The following is a 15,457-nucleotide window of genomic DNA, read 5'->3' as shown; positions in this document are numbered from 1 at the left end:
TTATCTAACATTCATTTATCTCTAGGAATTAATAACAAAAGTGTCTTCATTAAATTAGTGCTTTAAAGAATGTTATTGTTGTTCGAGACTCTGGAGTTGGGTCCAACTCATAAGGATCTTATGTGTTAACAGATGAAACACTACCTAATACTGTACCATTCTGTGTCATTTTTAATAATGATGGTATTAGATATATAATGATATTGTTTCTAAGATAATATGTCTAGTCAATTAATAATTTAAATTTATTTAAATATCATATGAGATAAACACACATAGTTTTTAATCGGTGCATATTTAAACGTACATGCTATTTAGAAATAATATCAGTGAATATATTAAATGCAATTATCACTAAAAGGTAAAGAGAAGAAAGTAGAAAAATGTGGTATGTTTATATATTAAGTGATGATAAATATCAAACAAAATGTTGACCTTTTCCACATCACTTTTTTGCAAAAATGTTTATGCTATAAATGTGCTATCAATATTTGGAAAATGTAGTAATGAATCATGAATAAATTAGGGATATATTATTTCATTACATAATATTTTCACTGCTTTCTCTTCCTTTCCAAAATCAATGTGTCAACATTCCACCATTTCACAAGGTTGAATAAAGGCAAGAATCAATGATGCTGAAGAAGAGGGGCAACCAGCACTGAAAGCATTGTACCCAAACAAAACCCCTGGTATGGATGGAATCCAATGGAAACGTTTCAACAAGCTGAAGGAGCACTGACTCATCTAGGTCATGAAAATTTGTCAGGCAGTTACTTGACCAACTGACTGGAAGCGATCCATATTTGTACCCAATATAAAGGAAAAATGACTCAAGAGAATGCACAAAATATAGACAGTGTCATTGATATCACCTGCCAGTAAAATTTTCCCGAATATCATCCAACAATGATTGCAGCAGTCCTTTGACAGGGAACTGCCAGAAGTTCAGGGCAGATTCAGAAGAGGACATGGAACAAGGGATACCATTACTTGTATCAAATTGATCTTGGCTCAAATCGAAAAAACACCAGGAAGATGCTGACTTGTGTTCTATTGACTATGACCAGGAATTCGAATGTGTGAATCCAACAAATGATGGATAACCTTGAGAAGAATCATAATTCCAGAACACTTCTTTTGACTTCTGTGGATCATGTTCATGGATTACAATGCAGTCATGGGAAAATAACAGGGAATACTGTGTGGTTCAATACCAAGAAAATTATGCAAAAGGGTTGTATCCTCTGACCATGCAAATTTAGCATATATGCTAAGCAAACCATCATAGAAACTGGATTCTATGAAGAAGTATGTGGCTTCAGGATTGGAAGAAGAAGAATTAGCAAGCTGCAATAAACAGATGACAAAACCTTTCTTGCTGAAAGCAAAAGGACTAGAAGCACTTGGTGGTGAAGGTTAAGGATTGCAGCCTCCAGTATAGATTTCAACTCTATATAAATAAGATCCAAATCCTCACACCTCTACCAACAGGAGACAAGGTTTCATCTTCTTTGGATCTACAATCCATCCTCACAGAAACCATAGTCAGGACATCAAAGAACTTAATGAATTGAATAAATCTACTGCACAGTTCTTTAAAGTATGGAAAAACAAGAATTTGACTCTTAGGATTAAGGTATAACCTCATCCAAACCTACCTATTTTCAATTGCCTCATATCCATGAGAAAATTGGTCATTGAAAGAAGAATCAATGAATTTGAATTAAGAACCTGGCAAAGAATTAAAAGTACCAGAGCTGCCCAAACAAAAAACAAGACAAAAAAACTAACAACCCCTGTCTTGGAAGAATGGTCCTAAGAGGCAAGAGTGGTTAGACTTCATCTCGTGTACTTTGGACAGATTGTCCGGAGACACTAGGCCCTGGAGAAGGACATAATACTTAATAGAGGGGCAGGGGGAAAGAGAGCCCTACAAGCTTTGACAAAGTATTTCTAGTAATGAACAATGGTGAGGATAGCACAAGTTCAGGCAGTGTTTCTTTCTGCTGTAGATTGTGTCACTAGACTCCTGGTAGGCTCCACAGCACCTAACAACAACAGGAACTGCCAAGGCACCCTGGTGGTACACTTCTTCCTGTTTGGCTGCAATCTGCAAGCTCAGCAGTTTGAAATTACCAGCCATTCAGTTGGGGAAAGACTGTAGACTTTCTACTCCTGTGAGGAGTTACAATCTCCGTGGGAGGAGACGAGCCATTCAGGGTGCAGTGTAAGAATGATGAAACATACTACTTTCCTCTAGTTCCTAAATGCTTCCTTCCCCCCGCCCCCCACCTCCATTATCATGATCCCAATTCTACCTTACAAATCTGGCTAGACCAGAGGATGTACACTGGTACAGATAGGAACGGGCAACACAGGGAATCCAGGACAGATGAGCCCTTCAGGATCAGTGGTGAGAGTGGTGATACCGGGAGGGTTACAGGGAGGGTGAGGGAAAAGGGGAACCGCTTACAAGGATCTACATATAACCCCCTCCCTGGGGGGACAGACAACAGAAAAGTGGGTGAGGGGAGATGTCGGACACTGTAAGATATAACAAAATAATAATTCATACATTATCAAGGGTTCATGAGACAGTGGGGAGCAGGAGGGAGGAGGAATAATGAGGAGCTGATGCCAGGGCTTACATGGAGAGCAAATGTTTTGAGAATGATGAGGTTAACGAATGTGCAAATGTGCTTTATACAATTGATGCATGCATGGATTGTAATAATGGTTGTATGGACCCCCCAATAAAATTATTTTTTTAAAGAGACTTACAATCTCATAAACCTACAGGATAGTTCTACCAAGCTCTAGAGGTCGGCCATGATGGCATTGAATTCAGCTTATTGAGTACCGGATGGACAGTCTGTTTTAGAATAAATATAACCAGAAGTGGGGAAGACCAGACAGTCATTCTTGGACAGTGAAAAAGAGGAAGGCTTTTGACAAGATGGATTGACGCAGAGGCTGCAGTGATGGACTCAAACATAATATCAATTGTGAGGATCGTGCAGAACCTGGCATTGATTTTTTTCTTCTAATAGGGTCACTCTGAATTAGAATCAACTCTGCAATATCTAATAACAATACAAATATTTATATGCGTACACACAGACATATGTTTTAAAACTTTATGCAAATATGCAATTATTAAGTTGCCCACATAAAAACATATACTCTTAAGATAACAATATAAATATTACATGCTTCCAACTACAGTAGCATTCACATATAAAAAAGGTTATTATGCTTTTAAAAAATAAATAAATAGAAAATAAAAATGAGAAAATCCTTATAATTTATTTCACTATAATAGTTTTTCTCATTGGTCATAAACTTGATAGTAATTAAGGTTCAACTTAATTTTATAGTAGGGTTTAAATTTCATTCCTTTCTGAAGTTGCAGATGGAACAACGTGTTTAGCCAAAATCAAAACTCCAGAAGCTTGTGATTGATTTAATTATATTTTATACCTTTTTCAAAAGAAGTAACATTTTGCAAGAATATTATATACAGAATAAGGTAGACATCTATTGTATGCCTGCTCTGACATATGTGATAGTGGATAGCTTTTCTTTCTCTTAAAGAAAAAAAAACATCATACCAATATTTCTTCAATGAAAGTTGGATTTTCAAAATCTTCCACCCTCTTGCCTTTGAGCTGATTCTGATCAGACCAATTTTGAAGCTGTAAATCTTCAAGAGAGCACATAGATAACCTCTTCCTTCAAACAAAGAGTGACTGGTGGGTTTGAACCACAGACCATGCAGTTAGCAGTCCCATCCTTACCCAACAGAGCCAACTGTGGTATCACAATTTAATATTTGTGATGATTTCTGATCAATTTGAGTTAAGTCACACTTCACATAAATTCACCTTAGGTATGATTATTGTCACGAAATGTGTGCCCCGCCTAGGTTGTTTGGATTTGGGGATTATAGCAAGAGGATTATGGGTGTAAATCATTATTTTATTATGTAGTGAAGGAAATTTGAATGGAGATGGTAGGTAAATTGTATAAAATCAAATAGCAAAATAGCACATTCAGAATGAAAACTGGGGAATAAAATCCAGATACAATACTCGTACACAGTTCTTCCTCACAGTCCGAACACATAGGGTGGAGTAATCCATGTCAGGGCCACAGAGTCCCTGGCACGAGGAAAGGGTTCATGGTTGCCGGTGCCCATTGTGGCTCTACACTTTCCTTATTTTTAATCATCACCAACTGCATTCATTCCATTAATTCTCTAGGAAGGGAACCTGAAACCCATAGAGTTATGTCCTCTTTAAACCGTTTCTGCAATCCAATGTTATGCATTACAATAAAAATGTGCTCTCCAGAGTTTTAGAATCATCAAGTTCCAATATTGACAGTTCAGTTACCTGATCACTGACTGAGTTTTCCATAAATGTCTAAATATAGGTCAATCAATAATTTCAATTTAAAGGCCAGTGCTGGAAAATTAAAGAATAAGAAAAGGTAAATAAAATGAGGCACTTGAAAAATTCTGGTAATTTTGGGAGAAAATTAAGAAGCTAAGAAATCTCCCTCTGTGAACAGAGTCCATATTTCAAATAAATTTATTTGTGTACCTTCTAAAACTGTGACTAAAATTATAAAATTTGCAGAGCCTAAGGAATACCGTGAACACTTTTGTCTTCTGTGAAATGATTATAATATAAAAATAACTATACCTATGAAAGAAAGTTTAAAAATGTAAAGGAGAAAATAATTTATTCTAGTTTATCTAAAAACTATGGCATTTTAAAGTATATTCCTTAGTTTTTGTCTTCTATGGTATATAGTTTTTCTTTTAATGAAATTATTACAAGAATTATACATTGTTATTTTTAGACAGTATACAAAGGTTTTCAAATGTTGCCATATAGTTTCTTTTTAAAAATCTGAATTATTACATGAATGGGAATACTACAATTGAGTAAGAAAGGAAAAATTAGTAGTGCACAATCATAAACACATTAATTAAGCAAAAAGATTTATGGATGTAGTTTTTATTTCTCAACACGTCCTCCATCTAGGGCTACGTCAGTGGTCAGCCAACTGAAGCTCAAAAGCCATAAGTAGCTCTTTCAGTAGGTACTTGTGGCTTTGAAATAAACTGGAAAATTAAAATAAAACTTTAATACTTGTACTTAAAAGATCTTATTCAGATCATGGCGATTTCATTTTCTTCATTTTAAATGTATTTATGGTTCCTGGATAATTTTCAAATTATCGTGGGGGACAGAGTTAGCTCTTCCATCTCACAAGTTTGCGGACTCCTGGTCCATGTATTCTTGAACGTGGTGCTTACGTCTCTCTAACCCTTCTCTGATGAAGTCTGAGCCCTGTGATTTTCAATAAATTAAAATGGTAGTTTAAGCATTCTGCAGCCATTCAAAGCATGTAGTAGTTACGGAATTCTATTGAGAAGGGCAAGTTTGGACAAGGATAATTTTGAATAATGGAAACTGGGTGTGGCAAAAATATTTTAAGTACCAGACTACTAACCTGCAAGTTGGCCATTCAAACCCAACCCATAAGTGCCTTGAGCAAATGCATAGCTATCCATTTCAAAAAATCTATCAGTCATGGAAAACCCCGAGGAACACCGTTCTCCTGTGGATTCACTGACCATGAGTCAGAGTCAATTCTATAACCACGCTGTTGGCTTACAAGCAATTAGATAAGTCATACTAAGATGGCGTGTGCTTCCCTTTCCAAACAAGCAGAAGGCCATGGTGTTTTCCTCCTTAGACACCTTCCTCCCTGTAGGGTGGTCTCCTTGGAGAGATGAGGCCCAGTTTAGGTGTTCATAAAGCGAAATAGGGAGAGAGATATGCATTCCTAGTTCTATGATACATTGTAATGAAGAATGAAGACATTAGAGAAGTGCCTTATAGTGAACATAATACCAGGAAAATCAGAATTCAAGGTGTCTTCTAGAATGCCCATTAAAACATTGAAATGAACTAAATTGTTTGTTGTAGTGTGTAATTAAGCATGCTTTATGAGGAAATGAAAGTTAGAGAAACTATGACTTATAATTATTAGATTGTGTGAAAAATGGTAGTTGTGATTTATAAATTCACCTTGAATAATGGAAGGAAGCATTCTTATAACAGTATATAAAAATAACCATAAGCTTGAAATATATAATTGTGTTATTTATCAATTTGTCTGTTTTTTAGTCCTTTTTTGGTAATTTACAAAATGTTTTACTTGTTCCTTAAAGGAAGATGGTCCTTTACATGGACTTATGTCACAGTCAACCTGTAATCTCTGTTAACTCTTAAATAGTAAATTATAAACGAGAAATAAACCAGGGGGACGGATGATGCACTTAGAGAACTTCATTGGTAAAATAGCATGGGACTAGCGATCTTAACAAAGGTTTACCTTAAAAACCCTAATTCCTAATCTGGCTGCTTGATGCCAGTTTATAATTTTGCTTAAAGCTCATTGTTTCTAACCTGTTTACCTTTCCTCATATGTTCCTGTGGCTAGTCTATAGGGAGGCTGTGCCTTCCTCTGAATCGCTGATTTCATTTTCCCGTTTTTGCAATGCAAGATTGCTTTCTTCTATTATACTTTACCCTTTGGGTATATCAGGTATCCCTGGTACTGTGTCATGTTTCATCACTGCTGACAACTAGAATTTCTTCTAGTATCCAAAACCACCACCTTTCTTTGAGGCGTCAGATCAATTCTAAATCTCTCTCTGCTCTGTTCATCTGCTCCAGTGAGCTGGCCTATGGTTTACATTGAAGCCATCCATTGACTTATGCTTCTGGGGGAAGTTCTGCAAAGAATATCGTCAAACCGAAGGGAATAGGGAGATTTAGATGAGTTGATTTTCTTCCTGGCTTGCACTCTGGGAGATGTCTTTGATCCAGACGTTTAGTTATACCTCCTCTCAAGGAGGTCTTATTACTGACTCTGATTTTAAATTCGAATAATCATGTTCATGTTAAATTGCCTTGTCCTTTTGGGCTTGAGTACTGATTTACATTAGCAGGGGGTGGGGTACAAAAGAGTAGACAACCTGTATTATATTTTGTTGTTTTCTTTCTTCTACTTCCATTGTATAAATGGCTTTTTATAAAACCCTAACCAAATTTGTAAACTTTTTCTTTGCTGCTGCAATCATCTTTCATACTCATGGTGAATTAATTGGCCAAACCAATTCACCATAATATAAATAAATAGTGGCAAAATTTTCAGTCTGAATGACCAGTATGATAACGTATATATATACAGGTCTTTATGATAGTTCATCATCAATATTCATAGAATAATTCAGAGGTAAGTTTTAGTAATGCCAAATTTACCTAAGGAAATGAACGAAAAATTGAAAAGCTCTTCAATTTTAATAAAATACATGCACACCCCTATAGATTTTTCTTGCACCTGTTTCTGGCTTTTGTGAGACAGTTCTTAAGATGTGATCCAAAGAATGTGGAGTACAAAAAAGAAGAGAAGACTTGTAAGAAATCAAAATATGTTTATATCTCCACAGGGAGAAAAGGACCAGACTTCAGCCCGGTGCTCCAAGATGTGAATGCAACATGCCAGCATGAAGCAGGGAACCAGTGGAGGTCTGAGGACCCGGCCCCAATCCCAACTGCGTAGACAGCTGCCCCTCCACACAGAAGAATTTACTTCAGAGGACAACACTGAATCTACAGGTCAGGTAGAGGGACATGTCTGATCAGAGCACACAGGAGCAAATTAAGGGGAAGGAAGAGCAAGTGGAACACATCCTGGCCCACCAAGCCTTGAGGACGATATTCTCACTGAGAGCAGCCAATCCACAGAGAAGACCACATGGCCCGCCCCACTATGAGACACGACATCCCTCACTGACCCATAGTTCTACTGGGAACAACACTGGAAACATAGTGTGGGAATTCTGCCTGTTCTGAACCCACAACACCAAGGCAAAACACTAACGACATGGAACAGAACAGCAAGGGGAGCAAAGCAATGAAGTCTCCAGGGAATACCAAAAATAGACTTTGGGGCCAGGGCTTGGCACCCCAACAGACTCGACTAGAAAACATTCCTAAAGGCCAACAAACATTCCTTGAACTAACTACAAGCTTTTCTTTCTTAAACAAAAAAGAAAACAAAGAAATCAAAATATGATCCTCATTACCTGGATATTAAAATTGAAACAAAGACCTATACTTGTACAATGAAAGTCCTACCACAACTTTTCAAGGGCTCATGAAATCTACTTTTGTGTAACAGCAAGTGGATTGTGCTGCTAGTGAAAACAATATTAGTTAATTAATCAATACCCTCAAAAGTAAACTAATGAATGTATGTTTTTTATTGGCATTAATTGCAATTATAAGATCTAAGTGTACATTTCCCCTAAATAGAATTTAGTCACTCCTTATGTTTAACTCGAAGCACAATTGTAAGCCTTTCCGACTGATGTTGATTTCCTCTCAGTCAGGGTGATATAATTAATGTGACCTTTTGATAAGGTGGGAGATACTGGGTGAGACGAGTGCTCTCTGGAGAGCTATTAGCAGCTTCTGAGCAATTTGCTAATGGCTGAACTACATTTTATTAAACATCATCCAGTTAAAATGATAATTGACACCATAATAATGAGTATATACAGGGAGGGAGGAGAGCATAACGTGAAGATAAACTGTTAATTATTTAAAAATGTATGAACTTTCGTGCCAAGTAAGTTGTTATTTGTAAGCTGTGCCTTCACAAATAGATGGATTAACTTTAATAAGGCCATATAAAAGTATGGGTCTATCCTGTGTAGATGATTTTATTTCTGATGTCAGATGATATTTTATTAGAAATGTGTGTGTATTAGACATATGTATCAATGCCAAATTCCAAATAAACTGATGCTTTTGATTATTTTTATTTAAAGGGGATAGAACGAGTTCTTAATAATAGATGAGTCTTTCTAGAAAAAAAATCTATGTCTAAAATTGATTTGTCATCTATATGGTGAGCAATGACTGATAACACCACAAGTATACTCCCTGGTGCTTTTCCTCCACAAATAAAAAAAAACCTAAGTGACAAAACAAACAACAAGTGGTTTACAATGTTCTTTCTGGATATCAGAAGTCACTGACACGCCTGTTGAGTCATCAAGATTTCACCTAGCTTTCAGTGTTCAGTTACTTGGGGCCAGACAGCCAGTTGTGAGGATTAGTGAAAGTACAGGGGAGGCCCCATGGCACAGACTGTTACACATTTGGCTGCTCTCAGACAGGTCACCAGTCACAAGCCACCAGCCTACATGGAAGAACGATGAGCCTTTCAGCTCCCATCAAGATGTACAGTCTCAGAAAGCCACAGGGGCAGTTCAACTCAGTTTCATAGAGTCACAAGGAGTTGGACAAGACTTGATGGTAGTGAATTTTGATTTTAGTTGGAGAACAAATACAAGAAGACTGCATTGAGAGTGGGATGCTTTACAAAATCAGAAACCAGAGATAAAGAAACCAAGGTAAAACTTATGTTTATTTTTCTTCGAAGCAAACATATCTCTAATCAAAATATATATTCTGATAGTTCAGTAGAATAGCTTGCTTACGTTTTTGTTTGCCAAGGATTGTGCCAGCAAGCACCAACCAAACTCATGTCAACTGAGTTTGCAGCCAAGAGTTTGCAGTCAAGTAGTTGAAATTCAAACTATGGCTATTGGCTGTTTTGTTGTTCTTGTTATTAAGAATTCAAGTACATCAAATGTGCTGCCATGGTGCCAATTGTCTCATACTGACCTAATGAGACAGAGTACAGCAAAAACAGTGGCTTTCTATGCATGGCAATCTGTACAGGAGCAGAAAACCTCATCTTTCTCCCATTGGAAAGGCTGCTTGGTTAGAACTGCACACCTTTCTGCTAGCAACCCAATTCATAACCCATTCTCCTCAGGGCTCCTAGTTCATGTTTATAGGTGATTTAAAGATAGATAGATAGATAGATAGATAGATAGATAGATAGATAGATAGGGAATTTAAGTGACCAGGTGATGGTGTAATTAGAGCTGTTGATTCCTTTCATTTTTTATACAAATAGCTCTCCAAAATTGTTCAAAAATAGAGCATTGGCAGACACTAATGATTATTAGATCTAGGTGGTAATTTACAGAAACTAGAAAGGTGGAAGATATCTCATTATATTTTAAACAAGAAGATAAAAATAACCTGTTTACTAAAAATGTAGAATTTAGGAATTTGACTAAATGTATTTAATTTTCAGATGAGATGCAGAGATCTGTCAACTAAACAGAATCAGAAGGATTTGAGGAATGAATACCTAAGCTGCTCCAGTCACTCTCAGAACACCAGATAATTCAGACAATCAGGGCTAGTGGTGCAATCTGGCACAGAGGAGGTCTTAAACGCTACATAATTCACGAACTTGATTGCTTACTTGAAGAAAGTACAAAGGGGAAGAAAATAAATACCATATTTACTCGAATATAAGCTGACCCAAGTATAAGCCAACATACCTAATTATTACCTGGGAAACCAGAAAAACTGATTGACTCGAGTATAAGACTACGGTGGAAAATGCAGAAGCTATTGGTGAGTTTCAATAATCAAAAAAATGAAAATAAAATACTAAAAATTGAGACATCACTGGGGTAATGTTTTTGAATATTTATTTTAAATAAAAGGACAAGTCATTTAACATTAGTAAACCAGCACAGTAAGTGGAAAATAGATTCAACAAAAGCGATAAGGTATCAACAATGATACTTTAAGAATACTACTCCCTGAGCTCAATCAGCAACCAAGCTAAAATGTAAAGAGTTAAAATCTTTCAAAACTGGATTCCTCATCATCATCCGTATCCCAATGCAGAGCTTCAGCTGGTGTGAGGTCATCATAGATGCTGTCCTCACCGAGATCGCCATCATCACCATCACTGCTGTCATTTCATACAAAGTGAAGACTTCACTGCCATCCATAGCATGACTAATACTACATTTCTGGAAGGCACATCACACCATGTCTTCTGGAATGTCTTCCCATACATCTCGAACACTCTTTGTTGTTAACTCTATGTCAGGCTTCATGATATTTCCTCCTCTTGTTATTCGGGCTTGACCAGATGACATCCATCCATGCCACATCTTTCGCACACAGTCTTTAAAAGGCTTATTTAAAGATACACATCATAGGACGGCTCTGACTGGTTAGATGTGAGTAACCAAATATTCAAAGCCCTGCAGTATCAGTGGAGCTTTGAATGAATAGCAGAGAAACATCAATCACCCATGAGATAACAGTCACTCGTCCCATTACCTTGGGGGTCCCAGCAAGATGTTACACCTCGCTGGGATACCACTGACCTGTGTATAAGCCGAACCTCAGTTTTTCAACACACAAACTCAGCTTATACACAAGTATGTATGGTAATATTTTCCACATTAGAAAAATAATATTGAATATCTCGTACAGAATGGAGTGAACAAAACAAACGATGAATTGTTAACATTATATGGATTAAGATGTACATTGAGTAAATGAGTAAGTTGATTTCTGAAATTACCTAAAATATATGTTATCTCTGGTTGATATATAGCTTGTAAGGGCCATGGGACTATATATCATTTGACAAATATTGATAGGCTATATCTACATGGACAATATATCCTTTGAGATGCATATAAATTACATTTCTTACCCTAACTCCCAATGTGCCCCCTCTCCTCTACTACCTCCACACATGTATTAAAGTTTGAGAATGAAAAGTTTCCATCCGAATGAAATCAGAATCTGGAATGTATTATGGATCATTCCAGGTTAGCATATCTAGACTAGATCACAAAATGTTAATATTTGGAAGAAACAAGGTCATTGAGTTTTAAATCCATCCATTTTTCATAGCAGTAGGATTTCTACCATAATATTAGAGAAAGAGTATTAGAGAAAATTAATGAAATGCTTACAATTTTGAGTAATTATTAGATAATAAATCCAATTTATCCACTTGAAGATAAACTAAAACAACTCGATTAACTATTTAAAACATTTGAACACATTAATGAAATAGTGAGGAGTTATTATACCACAGTTAGAAACATTATAGAAGCCATCTTGATTTATTATCTTCTCATGTTTAATGTATTAAAACAGAAAGAGGATAGAACATGAAATGCAAAGTATCCACCGTTTAATTTAAAGTCTGTCTACACTGAGCTTAGGGAGATACAAGTAATCTTTTCTGTTAACCAGTCTATAAGTATATTTGCAGTTTAATTATTATTTGAGTCAGAAAATGATGAATCATCAAAAAATTTCCAAAGTTAACTATGTGTTTTGTTTTCCCCAGGCATATGACAGGGAAGGGATCCTTTAATGCAGTCTGTTTCCTTTATCCTATAGCTAAAAGAATGCTTATATATTTTTTCAGGTGGTTTAACAATTATGTGTTAAAGATATGTAAAATGAGGAAGAAATATCACTATGAGCCAGAATCAGAAGACGCAGCAGATAATATTTTGCGTTAAAAAACTTACTTATTTGCTGTAGTATTTACTAACTTGTTGTCCTTGTCAAATCAGGTCACATTATTTTTTTTCCTTTTCCCTAAATTTATTGCACATGTGAACAGTTTCAATAAATTCATGTCATTCAATTTTAATGTTTTTTAAAAATTGGGGAAAATGAATATCCTCTCTTAATCATAATTCTTAATATTGTTCTTATTCTTTAGATGTGTCTTGTTAATAGGATAAAAAACTACAAAAACTATCATTCTATCCCTGCATGTTTCTTCAGTTTAAGAAATTTCAAGATACTATGGTAGTACCGTATAAGATGCACTAACTTTAGCAGCCCTAGACATCACTAGGATAAACTAATGTTTAACAATGTGGAATAATTTTGGTATTTATTCTGTTCATTTTTAATGTAAAAATCAGTCAATTTATTTCGTCCAAGTATATGTCATATTTTAGAAAAAATTGCTACCTTAGAAAAGAGTATAATTTTAGAGATGGTGACCAATATTATTTTATGTATTCTATAAAAATATCCTATAAAATTAAGACTACACAATTAAGCTAAAACTCTTTTTGTCTTTGATTTTACAACCTCTGCTTTTTCATTTAAAATTTTAGAGGCAGAGGTATGTTACTTGAAATAACAGAAGATTCCATCTTAAGAAATCAGTTACTTTTAAGGAAATGCAAATCTTAATGAAGAGAGTCAAAATGCCTGGGTCTTTACAAGAGGTCTATTACTGATTTATCAGTTCATTATCTTCCTAATTTCCCCATTTATAAATCTGAGACATCTAACAAACTCTTTGTGCTATAGAAGGATAGAGAACATATTAAGATTTTTGTTTGCTTGTGAAATGTGTTTTATGTTTCATCCTGCTAAAGAAAATGAAGCACAATCCTTCACAGAAAAGATATGTCAACTTTACAAAAAGGAATAAATCAAACATTATTCCATCTCTGTCTCTTGTTTGCTTAGTGATTGCTTATATTTAAATGAAATGACAATTGTTCCTTGGGAAGCAGGAAATGTTACATATGTGCCACCATTATTAAAATGAGAATTAATTATGCATTACCTCATAAAAACACAATCACAGAAAGAGATTATTTGAGCTTAAATTAGACAGTCACTATTTTTTTACATAAAGCTTTCCTAATTATTTAGGGGTAAATTGTGTAGGCTACTCATACAGTTCTCATTTAAAATATGATCTATTTATGCAGATAAATGCCATATGTGTGCAACTTAAATAATCATATTCGGGATGAGCTGATACTCCAGTGCAGATGGAAACACTCCATTTCAGAGACCTTGGGCTCATTATCAGGAAGGATAAACCCCTGATGGGGGAAGTAGAAGGTATGTAAAAAGGAGGAAGTGTCGCAATGAGATGAACTGACACAGTGTTACAACCATGGGCTTGCTCATAGCGACACTGGGCAGGATGGTGCAGTCCTCCCTCCTCTTTATAGAGGCTCATTATGCATTGGCCCCAACTTGATGACACCTGACCAAAACATGTTGTATTAAGAGTCTTCCATGGAACAGTGGTTAAGAGACCACATGCTAAAGTCAGCAGTTTAAACTAACCCTTCGTTCCTTGGAAGGAAGATGAGACAGTCTACTGACATACAGATTCCAGCCTTGGGAAGCATGTGGGTAGTTCTGACCTACAGGGTCATTATGAGTAGAAATTGATTCAGCGTCATACTACAATAACAAAATGTCTCAATAATTGTGCTATGTGCTATTTTATAAGACCTCTTTAATACTGTCCTATACTTCCAGATCACCAGATTCCAGACAATTATATAATTTATAGTAATATAATCAATAACCATATGGTGTTTGCTTTATTTTTTTCTAGTTGATTTTTGCTGTTTGGCCAGCGATAGGAATTTTAACTATACCAATATGTATGTGGACATTGCCTTAACTTTGTGCAAAAAAATTCTGTTATCTTCTATTCCCATTTTTTCATGAATTTTTGAATTCATGAAAATTAATATTTGCATGAGTTTCCCTGAAAGCATAATTTTAGGATAGAGTTCTTGCTCAGTAAATTTTGTGTAAATTTGGAGACAAATGTACTTACAGTAGTTAAATTTTTGTCACCTTGAATTTGTATGAAATTATAGGGATGGAGTCCAACTTTTCAATCAGGCCGAAGCTTGATGCTTCTCCAGGGGTGTGACCTTTTTAAAAGGGGGAATTTGGAAATATCTCCATTTTCTCTTACCTTTCACCTTCTGCCTTTCCGGGATTCTGTGTCTGCCCACAGGCAATCCCACCCCAGGATCTGTATGACCTCATACCAAGCAGCCTGTGAGCTCCCTGCTTCCCACTTCACCTTTCGTCTTCATCAGCCTATAAATAAGTGAGTCTGAAGTGGCCCTGGGCTAGCCTCAGACATATGGGTTGAGTTGAAGTGGGCTGGAATGTCTTTATGATGTAAAGCTACTGCCTGCTGTAAAGTGCTTTCTTGTGCATAGATGAATATTACTGATTTGTTTGACAACCCAGCCCAACACAGTGCTGCTTTGGCAGTACAGAAGGAGCGTCCTTTTGCTTGGGGAGGGGTGGGTAGCAACTCCTTTCATATGAATTTTCTTTAAAGGAAGAATATGCTTGTTAAATCAGAAAGGAAGTGGAAAGTATTCCAAACGTGTACAAATTCAGCAAAGTGTACGACCGGTATTTTTATATACAAATATAGTAGTACGTGTATAAATTATGCAGGACTAAATTTTTAATGAGAAATATCTGATATAAAATGAGTTTGCTTCCCTCTGCAGCATTTTAAGAAATAATATATGCATCACAAGTTCTAAGAAGCTATTAAAGAACAAACTGTTATAGAGAGAATATATATGTAGGATAACTGTTGAGACTGATGGAGTAACAAGAATTACAGTATTAGGTTTGGGAAGAGAGTA

This window comes from Tenrec ecaudatus, chromosome 2, assembly GCF_050624435.1.
Source record: "Tenrec ecaudatus isolate mTenEca1 chromosome 2, mTenEca1.hap1, whole genome shotgun sequence".
Taxonomy (NCBI): Eukaryota; Metazoa; Chordata; class Mammalia; order Afrosoricida; family Tenrecidae; genus Tenrec; species Tenrec ecaudatus.
The sequence above is the reverse complement of the archived record's forward strand: the minus strand, read 5'-3'. Positions refer to the sequence as shown.